Consider the following 15,886-nt stretch of genomic DNA (forward strand, 5'->3'; position numbering starts at 1 on the left):
TTTCAAGTGCTACTGAGTTTTACCATTAATACCTGAACAGCTCATTACCTAAGCATTGAACTGGACCATATTTATTGACTTACGATCTTTAGAACACAATTCTGAATTATTTGAAAAACAAATATAGGAGAGGAAAAAAACTCAAAATGGAATAAAAAGTAAATTGTATAGTTCATTGTCATCAAGGACATCCTGTAATTCAAGTAAGTACACTGACAAACCCGCCCATAAATCAGCTTATGAGTTCAATTCTGTTTAGCATTTTTCTAGATTATTTTTATACTTCATCACTTTTTGAATTTTCCAAATTTTCCATAATGAGAAAAGAATCATTTTTATAATCATTACAAAGTATTTAAGAGTGATCCTGGGAGGGGGGTAGAGGTAGGGGCGGTAAAAGGGAATCAACTTGCACTGTTCAGCAGAAAGAGGTGGTTTAAGGTCTAAGATCTAAGATCTAAAATTTACTTCACCAAGGGGTAAGATTGTTAGAATCACAGAATTTGAATTCAATTTTGATTACAGAAGTTGGTCATCATTAACTAATGTAGACTGAGCTCAGAACCCTAGCTCCGTCTGTAATTATGTGCCCCATGGTAAAGTTCTCGAAATCGTACACAGTACAGGGTCATGAGCACTCCCTGCCAAGGACACCTGAGCATGAGGGCAAATGAAGGTGTAAATATATTCAGATCTCTGGAATTTGCCAGTAGTATTCAAAATAACAGAAGAAAAAATATTTCTAAAATATAAAAATTCACTTTTTCCACTTTTAACTAGAAATATCTTTTTTCCTATATACAAAAGTAAAATGTTTCATGTAAAAATCTGAAAATATCCAGAAGTTTATAAATTGCAAAGTCAAAATGACCTCACAATCCTACCTCCCATAATATCCAGTTTTAACTATTGAGTGAGAGACTGGAGTTTGACTCCCTGGATTTAAATTCTGGTTTTGGGCCGGGCATGGTGGCTCACGCCTGTAATCCTAGCACTCTGGGAAGCCGAGGCAGGCAGATTGCTCGAGGTCAGGAGTTCGAAACCAGCCTAAGCGAGACCCCGCCTCTACTAAAAATAGAAAGAAATTAATTGGCCAACTAAAAATATATATAGAAAAAATTAGCTGGGCATGGTGGTGCATGCCTGTAGTCCTAGCTACTCGGGAGGCTGAGGCAGGGGGATCGCTTGGGCCCAGGAGTTTGAAGTTGCTGTGAGTTAGGCTGATGCCATGGCACTCACTCTAGCCTGGGCACAAAGTGAAACTCTGTATCAAAAAAAATAAATAAATAAAAATAAATAAATTCTGGTTTTGCCACTTACAAACTGTAAAATCCCTCAGGTGTCCTTATCTACAAAACAGAGATAAGGACATTGTAGGAAAATTATTAAGTAATGTTTATTGAGTGCTTTACAAAGTGTAGGTATTGTTCCAAGCATGGAAAACATACTAACTAATTTGAATAAAGTGACTAAAATAGATATGTGTTAAAGCCTTTAGAATGCTGCCTGAAACTCAGTAAGGTACTCATTAAATGCTAACTATTGTCTTTAATGCATCTATAAACACACACACATACAGTATTAATATGAATGGACTCATATAAACTATTCTGTAATTTGCTTTCTCCCTTATAATCTTACAGACATCCTTCCTTTGATAGTAATAAAAATAGATCCACTTCATATTTTATAAGGAACGCATAGTGATACTACTTTCTAACATATAGTGAATTGTTTTGTGCTCGACACTGTGCTTTATGAGTATCATTTCACTTAATACTCATGCTAACTCTAAAAAGTGTGTGCTATAGTATTATTATTCTCATTTAAAGAATAGGAAAGTGAGACTTAGCTAGATTAAGTTACTTGCCCAAGATCACACAGCTAAATGTGGTGGGGCCAAGATTTGAATTTAATTTCCTCTGAAACTAAGTCATCATGGCATACTGCACCTTCTATAGTGCCATAGTTTTAAACCAGTGTCCACTAACAGATGTTTAGATGGTTTCCACTGGGAAGGAGGTAATTTTTAGCAATGCCGCAATAAACGTACTGGATCACAGATTGTGAGTGCTTTCTCTTACTATATACTTCCAGTTGTGCCACTGCTGAGTCAAAGAATATTCACAATTGAAATTTTGATACGTACTGCCAGATTGCTTTTCAGAGATAGTACCAATTGACCATCCGTAATTATATGAGACAGCCAACACAAGGCATAGTTCATCTTTTTAATCTTTGCCAATCTGACAGCGTAAAAAGAACATCTTAGTTTTGCTTGTACATTCCTTTGACTACAATGAATTAAGCATATTTTTATATATTTCAAATTATTATTTCATATTTTATAAGCTGCCTGATTTGAGTCTTTTGCCCACTTTTCTATTGAAAAATTTACTCTTTAAGAGATTCAGACTATACTTGAACAATGTATCACAGCCCATTTTAAGTCGCTCAAATCATATCATAATGCCAATATTTAAATAATTTTAACTTACACAACTTAAGAAATAAACAGAGTGTGTTTTAGCTCAAGCAAGAACTGTAACTATTACATTAGAAACTGGCACTTTCCTATAAATCAAATGGATCAAACAAAAAATATTGTCACATGACTCAAAGGTTGAAAATGTAAGTATAAATAGAAACAGTTGTCCAGACTAAGATTTTCTAGTATTCAGATGTGACATTAAGATGTTGTTATTTATTTATTTGAACCAGCATATATAATTTCTTTTCTAGAACAATGCCAATTTACTCTCCAACAAAAAACTTCCCAGCTTAGATAATGAATCTCTGAAAATCAAATAAGCAGTATCCTTATCGTTGTCATTACCATCACTGTTGTCATCATGGCTACTATTTATTAAGCACCTTTTCTATGCTAGAGGGCACTGCAAGTATTATCTCATCAACCTTCACAACCACCATAGGAGGTAGGTGCTATTTCTCCAGCTCGGGAATGAGAAACTGAGGCTCAGAGACGTTAAGTTACTTGCCAGGGCCCTCTCAACTAGAAAGTGGCAGGGCTGGGATGTCAACCCTGCCTCAATCCAAAGCTACTGTTCTAGTACCAAGCCCACTCTTTATGACCAGACTCAGTTAAACAAAGCTAAAGCCAAAAATATATATGTAACTTCCTAAAGGCAACTCAAGAGAATTACTGGTCTTTTCTTACATGATCACCTCATTTATTCTTGGTAAATCCTAAATGATTGTATTAATATAATTTCTGGTCTTAAACAAACCTAAAAGGATTAACTTGTCTATCCTTCTAACAAAGACAAGGCTGTGTTAACCCTCCCCAACCTAAACTGCCCTCTGAACCAAACAACTCTATAAGCCTTTTTTCTTTCTATAAGCTTTTAAAAGGAGTTAAAAAAAAATAAATCTCTATTGGGAATATGTGCAATTATTTCAGATTATTTTTAAAATGTATTGTCTATCCTATGTTGTCCTCATTCACTTATCTAAATAGGGAAAAAAAGTATCAGAATGCTTTATTGTATGAGCTGGAAGATTAACCAATATTGGATGGCAGCCAGAATCCTGGCAAAGATGTCATCAGCAGGGAGTCAGGGTCGAAGTCCAGGTTTAAGCTCCTTCTAGATGGGTTCCCAGGAGCCCTAAAATAGCCTCAGGAGGCCAAAAAGAAAAAGTTCTTCTGGCTCAGTCTCCTAGTGGTGACAAAGGAGTCCCTCTTATCTGCTTGGCAGCCTTACAATCAGAAAGTTCTTACATCTAACCTAATTCTCTCCCACTGAAATTCAAACTGAATGCAATTACTTTTATCATATTCTATAAAAATGAAGAACTTCACTGCAGCAAGTAACTTGCTCAAACTCTCACAGAAAATAAGAAAAAGAGAGCTGGAACCAGTAATGATATCTTTTGATTCTCTTTCATTGCATCATCAAAACTTCTTAAACTTTTAGTCCACTTTGCTAAGAGAAGAATTAACTCCCTGAGAAAACTGTGAAACTGATTTGAAAATAAAGTTGCCTTTCTGAAATCTTCATGACTACTACATACCTAAGAAATTAAAAGCAGAAATCCTTCAGTGTTTTTAAAGGTCTTTTTAATGAAAATAATAACCATAGATAACTTTTATCAAACATTTCTATGTCAGATACAGTGCTAAACCTTTAACATGCATGATATTCTTTGATCTTGAAACAATTCTATGAAGTTGGTGTTTCCCATTTACAAGTAAGGACACTGAAGCTTAGTTAAGTCACCAGTTGCAAGAGATGCAGCCAATAAATGGAACCTGGTCTGCCTCTTACCACGACCTAAAGAACCCGCTCACTACATCAGGCGTCCTCAAACTTTTTAAACAGGGGGTCAGTTCACTGTCCCTCAGACCGTTGGAGGGCCGAACTATCGTTTAAAAAAGACTATGAACAAATTCCTATGCACACTGCACATATCTTATTTTGAAGTAAAAAAACAAATGGGCAAAAACACCTACATGTGGCCCATCGGCCATAATTTGAGGGCACCTGCACTACATGGTCTCTCATCAGATCTTTACTTTTAAATGGGTAAGCCTCTCTTTATGGAGTACATTGTACCTGAAAGCATCAAGTTCTTTATGATAAATTGTATTTTTCTCATCTCTTTCCATTATAAAACTGTGGAAAAACAACAACTCCAAGATTTCACAAAACTAAAGAGAGTCATACTTAACAACATAGCAAACATTTAAAAACTAAGGGAAAGAATGTGTGCACTAAGACTTAGAAGTATGAGTGTGAGCAACCATAGAACTTCTGCACTATAAACAGTCCACTTGGAGATTCTGTTCCTTTAATCTATTATTCATTTATTATCACAGCTAAACCAAACTATTTTATTTTCATAGCTGTATAATATACAGAGACTCCTCGACTTGTGATTGAGCTACATCCTGATAAACCCATTCTAAATTGAAAACATTAAGTCAAAAATGCATTTACTGCTGGCGACACAGCAGATAGTCCCGAACTTGCGATTTTTGAAGCTTATGATGATGGTGAGAAACCACATGCATTCAGTAGAAATTGTGAGGAGCTCCTCAACTTACGATAAGGTTATGTCCCAATAAACCCATGGTAAAGTCAAAAAACTGTTGAGGGCAGTCTGTACTTCGACATCTGGTTGGGCAAGCCCCTTTCCTTTATTCCCCCCAAATTTTTACACTTTCATATGAATTTTAGAATCTGCTTTTAAAGTTCAATTTAAAATACTGCTGGGATTTTTATCTGGTATGATCTTTTGAAAAGAGGAAAAGCGTGGTTTATACTATCCTGTCTCAGCTGATTTCACTTTCAAGGCCTTCTTTCTGTTCCTTTGCCAAGGTATTCCTGCCAGCCAGGGCACAAGCATCCAAACTGAAGGCTAAGTTTTTAAAAGTCCCCTTTAAAAAAGGTGCACCAAACTTACAGTACTATCGATTACAGAAAACAAAATAAGATATTCAATAAACATATTAGTGTTTGGAAGACGTATTTAGGCTTTTAGGATGACCAAAGAACGAAAAAAACAGAAGAAACTAAGTTAATAGTCCCACTAGCATTAGGTAAGGCTGATCAAATAATTACATGATTATTACCTGTCAATGTACCAGGCACTATGGTAGTAGCAAGAGGCTCAAATAATAAGAGATGTGAATATGATAAGATCTTATAATATTATTGGAAAAAGATAAGACTAACCCATATAAACAATTAGTGCATAAACAACTGGCCTGAGTGGGCCTTCCTGGTATAAGCAGGGCTTCAGAACAGGGGAAAATCAGTGTGGGTGGCAGTGCCCAATAAAAAATAAAGATTAGGTAGCTCAGCTATAGATTAACTAAAAACTTGGTGGTAATTAAAATTTAGTGATAGCTATTTAGAAGGCAATGTGAAGAGAAGTAGTGATGATCACAAGTTGGTTTCTAAATCAAGGTTGGGCTATACGTATGGCAATCTAATAATAAATGCAGAGATGCTGTGAGCAAGTTGTCTCTCATTTTTCTTGCAGTAGTTACTCCAAATCACATGCATAAACTGTGGCCAGCACTAGATTAACCCAATGGGAAATCCCCAATGCGTTGTGGCTACTCAACATCAGAACCTGATCCTACTCTCCTTATACACGCCCTGAAAATTGTCTATTCTGTAGGGCTTGCATTCATAAAGACTCCACCCAGCTTCCTGACATCACGGAAATTTACTGTTTCACCTGGAAGACCTAGGATGTGGGCTCATCTTTTGTGGAAAGAGGTAGTTCTTTCCGAAATTACTGAGTCAGAAATTTTTACCAGCATTAGATTTGTTGTTTTTTTTTTTTAAAAGGTTGCGGGGGTTAGCTGAACAAACAGGATGAACACAGTATCTCCTTCCAAGGAGCAAAAAAATAATGCTAAGCATAGCTGGGAAAATTGGTCAGGAGGAATTAAGGTGGAAACTTGCTTTAAAATTTTTAAATTATATGCAAACTCTATTACTTAATTTTTAGAGCATTATAAAATAATGCAAAGCAAGACATTTTCATGATTTCTTCACCAGTATGTCATGCCAGAAAATATTACTCAGGGAGGGTAGACAGCCCTTCTTCCTTTCTCAAGTATTTTCATTGAAATGAACAGAAAACTTACCTGTAAGTTGGTTTTAAGGCAGGTTTGCTAAAAACAGGGAGTTAAGACTATTTAACCCTCTGAGGTTATTTCTAGTCCTATTACTCTGTTTATACTTTTTTTTTTTTTTTTTTTTTTTGAGACAGAGTCTCACTTTGTTGTCCAGGCTAGAGTGCGTGCCGTGGCGTCAGCCTAGCTCACAGCAACCTCAAACTCCTGGGCTTGAGTGATCCTTCTGCCTCAGCCTCCCGAGTAGCTGGGACTACAGGCATGCGCCACCATGCCCGGCTAATTTTTTATATATATATCAGTTGGCCAATTAATTTCTTTCTATTTATAGTAGAGACGGGGTCTCGCTCTTGCTCAGGCTGGTTTTGAACTCCTGACCTTGAGCAATCCACCCGCCTCGGCCTCCCAAGAGCTAGAATTACAGGCGTGAGCCACAGCGCCCGGCCTGTTTATACTTTTTAAAGGTAATTACCAGTACCTTAAATTAAACAGAGGAACACAGCAGGGTGTGTACTTTTCATAAAGATGCCTCAGGACTCTAATGAGATATGTTGTAAATCATAAAATACTACTTCACTTCACACCTTATAGCTTTGTATTAAGTGAAATTGGGATAATTTGGTGGGTTGTACATTTTTAGAAGTGAAATAAATACTCTATATAGTTCCCTACATACCCTAAGAGTTATGAAGATCAGACGAAAGAGGTAAAAATGTTTTATAAAAGGTAAGACACTACTCAACCTAAGGTTATACATGCACTGGAACAATAAATATTCTAAATCCAGGATAATGGTTATTTCCGGGGAGAGAGGAGAGGGAAGGATTACCAAGGCATCTCAACTTTATCTGGAATGTTTTGTTACTTAAATAAAATTTAAGGCAAATATGGCAAAATATTAAGATTTATAAAGTTATGCAACAGATACATGAATCCTTATTTTTCTCTATAACTGTGTGTGTTTGTAATAATTCATAATTCAATTATAAGTTTATACTATGACTTTGAGAAAAAAATGACAAAGATCCCAAGAAATCTTAAAGGTTTCTTATGGATAATTTTTTAAAAGCTACTTAACTTTATACATAAGTAAAATACCTTGCTTTTTACTAACTAGTATCTTCTCTCCTTATTAATATCATCACCATCTTTTCTCCCTTGCATTTCCATCTTGCAGAGTTTAAACAACAAAGCACAACAACTCTCTCCAGGGCATGTGAACAAAAGGAAGTTCAGAGAGAGGGACTATGTGGAAGGGGTGGTCCAGGGAACAGCTGCCTAGAGGGAGGAGAAAGCACAGGGACAGGCGGCCAGCAGGAGACGCTGCCAGATTTCTAGAGTTCTATCTTCAATGGGGCTTCATTATTTCATTTGAATTATCATGACTTCCCAGAATACCAGAAAGACTCATATTTATAAGATTAAAAATATATCTAATACATACTAAAATATCAATATTTCTAGATAAAATAACATCAAGGATTTACTGCAATATAATACAGAGGGCAGCAGGTGTGGGTTTACATGAAACAAGACTGGTCATGGTTGACCACCGCTGAAACTGGTGATGTGTACATGGGAATATATTAATTTACTTTTGTGTACATTTAAATTTTTCCATAATAATGTTTTAAAAAATTATTCCAAAGCTAAAGTAAATGATTTAACTATCATCACATGAAAAGTCTTGCACACATTTCAATTTGTTAGGCCTATTCATGGCAAGCTGTGTGCCCTTGTCTAAGTGACTCAATCTCTTTTGTTTTGAGCTTCTCCACTGGAAAAAATGAATGGGTTGGATGAGATAGGTATCTAAGTTCCCTTTAAGCTATAATATGATTATTGGATTTCTAGAACTGGCTTATAGATAGTTGTATAACAGAGTAAGAACTGCAAATATTACTAATGATACACTGTGACCACATGGGACTAACTTTAATCCTTCATTTATTCATTTATTTGACAAACATTTAAAGAATGAATACTACGTGCCAGGCAGGGTCACACGTGAGTAGAATACAAAGTTAAATGACATGAAATCTTTGCCTTCAAGATCCAGTCTCATCATGGAAGACAGATGCATAAAAAAATGACAACAATACAGTTTAAGTATGATGACACGGATGATGGAAATGAAACTACCAAAAGGCCTTCACAGTGTGGGAGAGTAAGGAATTGTAAGTAATGTTTTAGGAAAGAGAGAGAAAGTGGCAAGAGATAAGACTGGATAGGAAAGTAGGCATCAGATTGAGAAGGACCATGATGTGCTAAGGTATCTTGCAAAGTGATAAGAAAGCCATTTTAAAGATTTTAAGCCTGGAAATGATGTGGCCCAATTTGTTTTATTAACATATGAATTGCTGGAGCAGTAGACAACAATTACAATAATTAACCGAACATTAATTGTGTGCCAGATAATATGCTTAAAACTTCATACACATCATCTCACTTGATCTGACCCTCACATGAGCCCTAAGAAGGGGTACGTAATGCTACCGCCGTTCTGCAGCAGAAAAAACTGGTGCTTAGAGATGTGTGTCTTACTCAGTGTTATAAAACCAAAACAAGGACCCTTCACCAGTAGGCAGTACTGCCTCTCCCAAACTATATGTAGGTGCACAGGCATTATTATCCCTATTTTAAAGACAAAAAAAATAGCTGAGGCTCAGGAAGTTGGCAAGCCTTGTCTAAGGTCACACATTTAGAAATGGAGCCACCATTAGGCTCCCAGCCCAGGACCCCTCCCACTCCGCCTCTAATGCTGGACCTGCTCCATGAAACAAATCATAACCACCCACAGGGATCAGCCAAGTAGAAAATCCACACCCTTGTTTAAAAGAAAAAGATACACATATATAATAAAGAAGAAAAGAAAACCAAATACAAAATCACTTTGTCAACATAGCATAAAGGTCATGAGGATGTTAGAAAAGAAAAGCCGATGAAGTTTCTTTTTGACACAATCAAAGGCCACCTTTAACTCAAATCACAAAAAAAACTACTTTAGAAAACAATGCATTTTAACATTCTAATCTACGGGTTTACTTTTGTTTTCCCTATATTTCTTTATGTGTTTCTTTTACAGTCCACATTTAACTGTCGAAAGTTTTCAGTACTTATCAGAGACTTGGGGAAAGGTTAAAGAGCAATTTTCTGTCCTCAATGCACACAGAAAACAATGTCTACAATTAATCCTCACAGAATCTACTGCCAAGGAGCAAGCAGGTGCAACATTGCTCTGGAGTATTGTGTGTGTTGGGGGAGGGGGGCTGAGAAAGAAACATTAAAAACAAACGGGGGGGGGGGCTCATTTCTTCCAAGTGACTTGCATCTTTTAAGGCACTTGGCTGTTGACAAGATGATCCCACCCTTGAATACACGGAAGTTGTACCCAGTCTCACAAAGCACAGATTCAGTCACCCAGACACAAGCCTGGACTTCCCTCCAAGACAAATATGGAATTCAGTCTGTGTGATGCCTTGAATGCAGCTAATTAATTTGCAATCCCTTATTATGACCATACAAAGGAGGGAAAAGAGCTGCCTTCCAAGTCCTTCCTTGAAGGGAAAGCAAGAGAGGAAAAAGCATAATATTTAAATCCCATAGCAAAGTTTTAAAACTTTTCCATTAATATACACACCCTAGCTGAGTCACCAGCATAGTACCCTACCGTAGGTCACCTCAGTACTATTTTTTTCTATACATGGTCACTCTAACTCTGTGCTAATTCTACTCAAAACTGAATGGACAGCAGGCTAGAATATGTTTCATTCTTTTCACTTAGCCATTTAATCCCATAATTTTTAGAGTAAATGCACTGACCTTACTTCATGTAAGTCTTAATCAATAACTAAACCAGTAAATCACAGCTGACTGAAAACTATTATCTGAAAATAGCCTATAGCTAATGCAGTAATAACAATCTAAAGAAAATTATCAACCAGTGAGAATGTTTTAAATTAAAAAAAAAAAAAGATTTGAAGGAGGAAAATACTTTTAACCTAAAGCTAATTAAATGGACACTATCCCGAATATGTTTAGTTATTTCCCAAGTAGTTGCATGAGGGTTCCTATGTTGTAGTCTTTTAGGATGGCTCTATCTCAACTGGACAGTAACTATCCAAGCTCAAAAACCGGTTAGAACCCTCCGTGGTATTTTTAAAATCATTCTCCAGTGACCACACTCCAAATATTTGCATATGGCATATGGGGAGTTGAATTAAAGGCTATGAATTTCCTGAAATCTTCCACAGGCCATCATCGTCTCATGAAGATTCAAAACTGTTCGTAATGGGAGCTTGATCTACCACATGCATCCATCAGGTAATTCTGGCTCCAAGCTTTGGTTCTACTTTAAAAGTATTAGGTCCTGCCTAGCACACTGAAAGTGTGTTTTCCCATACTCTCTCCCTCACATTTAAAAAACAGAGTTTTAGGTGAATTCTTCTCTTAAAATCAAAACTGAATTAATATTTCTTCAGATACCAAGCTGATAAACATTAACGAATCTAAGGACTCTACAACTAGACTGCCTGGGTTTGAATCTCTAATTCCACTCGTGCTAGCTGTGTGATCTAAGACAAGTTACTACAGCTGTCTGAGCTGATTTTTTTTTTTTAATCAATCAAAAGGATTGTTGTGAGTTAATATACTTAGGGTAGTACCTGACTCATGGTGAGAGGTCAATTTGAAGAAACGATTATTATCACTGCTACCTATCATCACTGTTGTTATCTTTATAATTGCACTGCTGCCATGTCCCTTTTGCCACCCTTCCAGAATGTGGAAAAATCCATGAGAAGATAATTAGGATCTCTAAAGTACTAAGCTAAGTAACACCCTGACAGTTTGATCAGCAAGTTACATATTCCAAACAATTAAGCCTGTTATTTAACATCATAAAAACCTAACTAAATTAACAGTTTAAGATTTATTTGGATCTCTTATAGGCAACTGTTCATTTGGAGAGAGAGATGTATCCACAACTAGGCCTCAACACGGAAAATAAAATTATAGAAAGGGGATTAAATGGGTTAACTTTTTCCTGGGGTTAAAAAAGAAAGAAAGAAATAGCAGCAGTAGCAAAAAATGGTAATGAAGATTGAAAGATATGGGTTATGAAATATAACATATGTACCATGAATATGTCATGGTTATGAATATGTAGAGTATTCAAGATTGTATATGAAATCTAATTTCTACATAATAAAATACTAAGTTAAAAAATTATCATCACAGAATGAAAAATAAGCCACAAACTAGCAAAAGATATTTGCAATCCATAAAAACAAAAAATTATATACAACAATGGTAATATAATAATAGCTATTCTTATTTAGTTCTTTCTGTGTTTCAGGTACTATTCTAAACAATATACACGTGTCTTACATGCATTAAGAATTCCTATGAATCAATAAGAAAAACATAAACAAAATTTAAAATGGGCAAAAAACCCATATAGGAATTCCACAGAAGAGAAAACACAAGTGGCCCATAAACACAATGAAAGATGCTCAATTACAATTATAACCAGCAAAATTAAAATTAAAACCCCAAAGAGATATATACTATTTCATGCTCTAGATTGGCAAAAAGCTAAAAAGGCTGTCAATATCTAGTTTTGTAGAAGAAGAACAAGGGGAACACCTATTCACTACTGGTGAAGGTATAAATGGGTACAACTGCTTTGGAAAACAGTTCGATGCTACTCACACACACACTCAATGACCAAGCAATTCCACTCCTAGGCATACACTGTGAAAATGCTCCTGCACACGTGGAGTAGGAGACAGTGTGTAACAATGTTCACTGGAGCACTGTTCCTATGGACAAAAAAAATAGGAAACAATACAAATGACCATCAACAGAAGTGGAATAAAAAATACTGTGGTATAGTCATATAACTGAAAACTGCACAGCAGTGAAAATGAACAAAGTACCACTACATGGATGAATCTCAGAAACATAATCTTGGAAAAAAGAAAGCAAGTCATAGATGAATACTTACTGTATGTTTTCGTTCATTTATATAAAGGTCAAAAGCACACAAACATAAAAAATAATATTGACTGAATGCGATATATTCCTAAGTGGTGAAACTATATATAAAAGCAAGGGAATGTTTATCATAAAATTAAAGACAATACACATAGTTGCCACTGGAAGGAGGGGGCGGGTAGAAGATGCTTTGACGAAGGGCACACAGGGAGCTCTGGGATACTGGTAAAGTTCTGCTGCTTAACCTCTGCGGTAGACACTTCGGTGTTTCATTATTTTTCTTTATATTGTACAGATACACTTTATATTCTCACTTGTGACAAATTTCAAAATAAAAAAAAATATTACCGTTTATTCCCTTTAGATGAACTGTGGGCAAGTCTACATAATGAATTCATCACTGAAACAATGTATTGATTTCAGACTAGGAAAGTAACTATTTTAGGAAAAAAAATATAAGAAAAATTGAAAGCCTGCAACAGAGGCCAGGCATAGTGGCTCATGCCTGTTATCCCACCACTTTGGGAGGCTGAGGCGAGAGGATTACTTGAACTGAGGAATTCAAGGTTACAGTGACCTATGATTGAGCCACTGCACTCCAGCCTGGATGACAGAGCCACTGTCTCTTAAAAAAATAAAAAATAAATAAAAATAAATTTTTAAAAACTTGCTCAACAGAAACAAAACTGAAACTTTAAAATTAAGCCAAATGCATTCTTAAGCAAAAACCAACAATAAAGTAATGATATAAAGCATCATTTGTCCAAGTATGTTCTACAAAACATTTTTTTCTTAAATATGTCTGAGGGAAAACAGGTTCTAGCAGTAAAATATGTTTAGAAAATACTGGATTAAACAACTGAATCTCAATCAGGCATGGTGGCTCACACCTGTAATCCTAGCACTCTGGAAGACTGAGGTGGGAGGATTGCTCAAGGTCAGGAGTTCAAGACCAGCCTGAGCAAGAGTGAGGCCTAGTCTCTACTAAAAAAATAGAAGTTAGCTGGAGGCTGAGGCAGAAGGATTGCTTGAGCCCAGGAGTCTGAGGTTGCTGTGAGCTAGCCTGACACCATGGCACTCTAGCCCAGGCAACACAGCAAGACTCTATCTCAAAAAAAAAAACAAAACTTGAATCTCCTAAAGACGGATGAGAATTTCCCAAGCCTTCAACTCCAGAATCTTTTTTACATGGCAATTTACACGGGGGATTCTTCTAGGATTTGCGTTTCATGTAACACAATTTGGGAAACATTTTACAACACAGGCCATACCAGACAGAATACTGCCTACAAGAATGAGATGAGCGGAAGATGGGTACTCTGGTAAAAGGGACCCAGATATTATAACCTTGAGTAGCTGACCTGTCCAAACTACGCCCTGGACAGATGGGATTCAACCCCATAACCAAACAGAACTCTTTAGGAATTAAGTGAACAATCATTGTGTTTTATGAACAGGGACACAGCTTTTCTGAGATTCCCCTAGGAGTGGTGGGAACAGCGTAGGCATAAAGTACAAAATCAAGGATCTAGGTGAACTATAAAAATTTCTACAACTTTTAGAGTCACGGTAGATTGACAGAAAGTCAACTGAGGTAGAGGTCAACAGAAGCTTCCAGCACAGAAATTTGTGTTTCAAACTGTATCTCTCAGTTTTTCCATTAGTCTTTCCCTAATAAAAGTAGGAATTTTTGTGAACTTGACCTGAAAATTCTTCATAATGTGCTTTTATTACCATAGGAAAATAAAATGAAAATGCTTTTTGAAAGAAAATATATAAACACTACATTTATTTTAAAAGCTTCTCTAGACCACTATCATCATAAGCCTTTGCACACGCTTATTCCTCTTGGAAACTAACTTCTGAGTGGCAACAAAATACATTTTTAAGAAAAAAGTTGTCAGGCACAATGCCTTTGCATCTTGAAATATGTTAATACTATTTGAAAAAGTCAAACATCTGTCACTTCAGGGTACCATAGGGATTCAAACGGGAAGACGTGGTATTGGCAGGAGTTTCTCCCTGGTGAAGGCCAGCAGACTGTCTTCTTCAGCGGGCTCTTGACAAGGTAGCATCTATTACCTTAGCCATTCCCAACAACCTAGCCCCAACCTACAGCCTTACTGGTTCAGAAATTAGATTTCTATCAGCACGAATAAGGTAGTTCCATTGTTTAGAAGCAAACAAAACTAACCAAGCTTCAACAAAAATCGGAATACAGATTTATTATTAATACAGAGTGACAAATATAACTGTGACAGAAATAGGAATGCCTATCTATGGCCATAAATAGCCAATACTTTCAGTACAGCCAGACTTATATGGACAGCCAAATCATAATTAGAGATTCCTGGGTACCCAGGGAATCAGAATGAAAGAAATAAGAGAAATTGAGCATTTAATAGTCTCCTTTCATTCAATTTTTTAAAAATTATGCAACTACTATGTCCAGATAGTCTTCTGGGTACGAGGGATACAGGGGTCTGTGATTTCAAGGAGGTCGTATCTAAGTAGCATGTGAAGAGTATATATTTTACAGAAGTGTATTATAATATTAATAAGAGCAAAAAATTTTGGAACCGATCTAAATTTTCAACAATAGAGCTGTAATTAAATAATGGTAAGTCCAAATGATTAAAAAAAAAGAAAAGAAAAAAATGCCAGCCCTTTAAGAATAGTATTTGCAAGCAGTAATTCATGACCTAGGGAAAATTATCATGATGCAATGTTAAATGAAAAAGCAAGCTGGCCAGGTGTGGTGGCTCACGACTGTAATCCTAGCACTCTGGGAGGCCGAGGCGGGCGGATCACTCGAGGTCAGGAGTTCAAAACCAGCCTGAGCAAGAGCGAGACCCCGTCTCTACTATAAATAGAAAGAAATTAATTGGCCAATTAATATATATAGAAAAAATTAGCTGGGCGTGGTGGCGCATGCCTGTAGTCCCAGCTACTCGGGAGGCTGAGGCAGGAGGATCGCTTGAGCCCAGGAGTTTGAGGTTGCTGTGAGCTAGGTAGGCTGACACCACGGCACTCACTCTAGCCTGGGCAACAAAGTGAGACTCTGTCTCAAAAAAAAAAAAAAAAAAAAAGCAAGCTATAAAACTGTATATAGTGCATGATCCCATCTACATACATATATAAATATATGTACATATTTCCTCTCTCGTTATATGCATAAGAAAAAGAGCTGAAGGAAAGTCAAATCGTTAGTCAAATCTTATTGATTAAAGTACTATACTAATTGCCTTTTTTCGCCACTAAACCTTTTTCGCATTTTCC

General features: G+C 36.4%; 1 protein-coding gene across 3 annotated transcripts in view; it reads right to left on the bottom strand.

Annotated features, from left to right (window-relative positions):
• Positions 1–15,886, bottom strand: part of STK38L (serine/threonine kinase 38 like) — a 74,401-nt gene that overhangs the window by 36,741 nt on the left and 21,774 nt on the right. The window contains exon 2 of one of the 3 annotated variants that reach the window (XM_076007547.1): positions 12,364–12,432. The exons of 1 other annotated variant lie outside the window; for it this stretch is intronic. The gene's annotated coding sequence lies outside the window, so the exon portion shown is untranslated. Of the gene's footprint in view, positions 1–12,322; positions 12,433–15,886 lie in introns of all 3 variants that reach the window. One more of the 3 variants, XM_076007546.1, reaches the window with a different exon arrangement.

Source organism: Microcebus murinus, chromosome 10 (genome assembly GCF_040939455.1).
Source record: "Microcebus murinus isolate Inina chromosome 10, M.murinus_Inina_mat1.0, whole genome shotgun sequence".
Lineage (NCBI taxonomy): Eukaryota > Metazoa > Chordata > Mammalia > Primates > Cheirogaleidae > Microcebus > Microcebus murinus.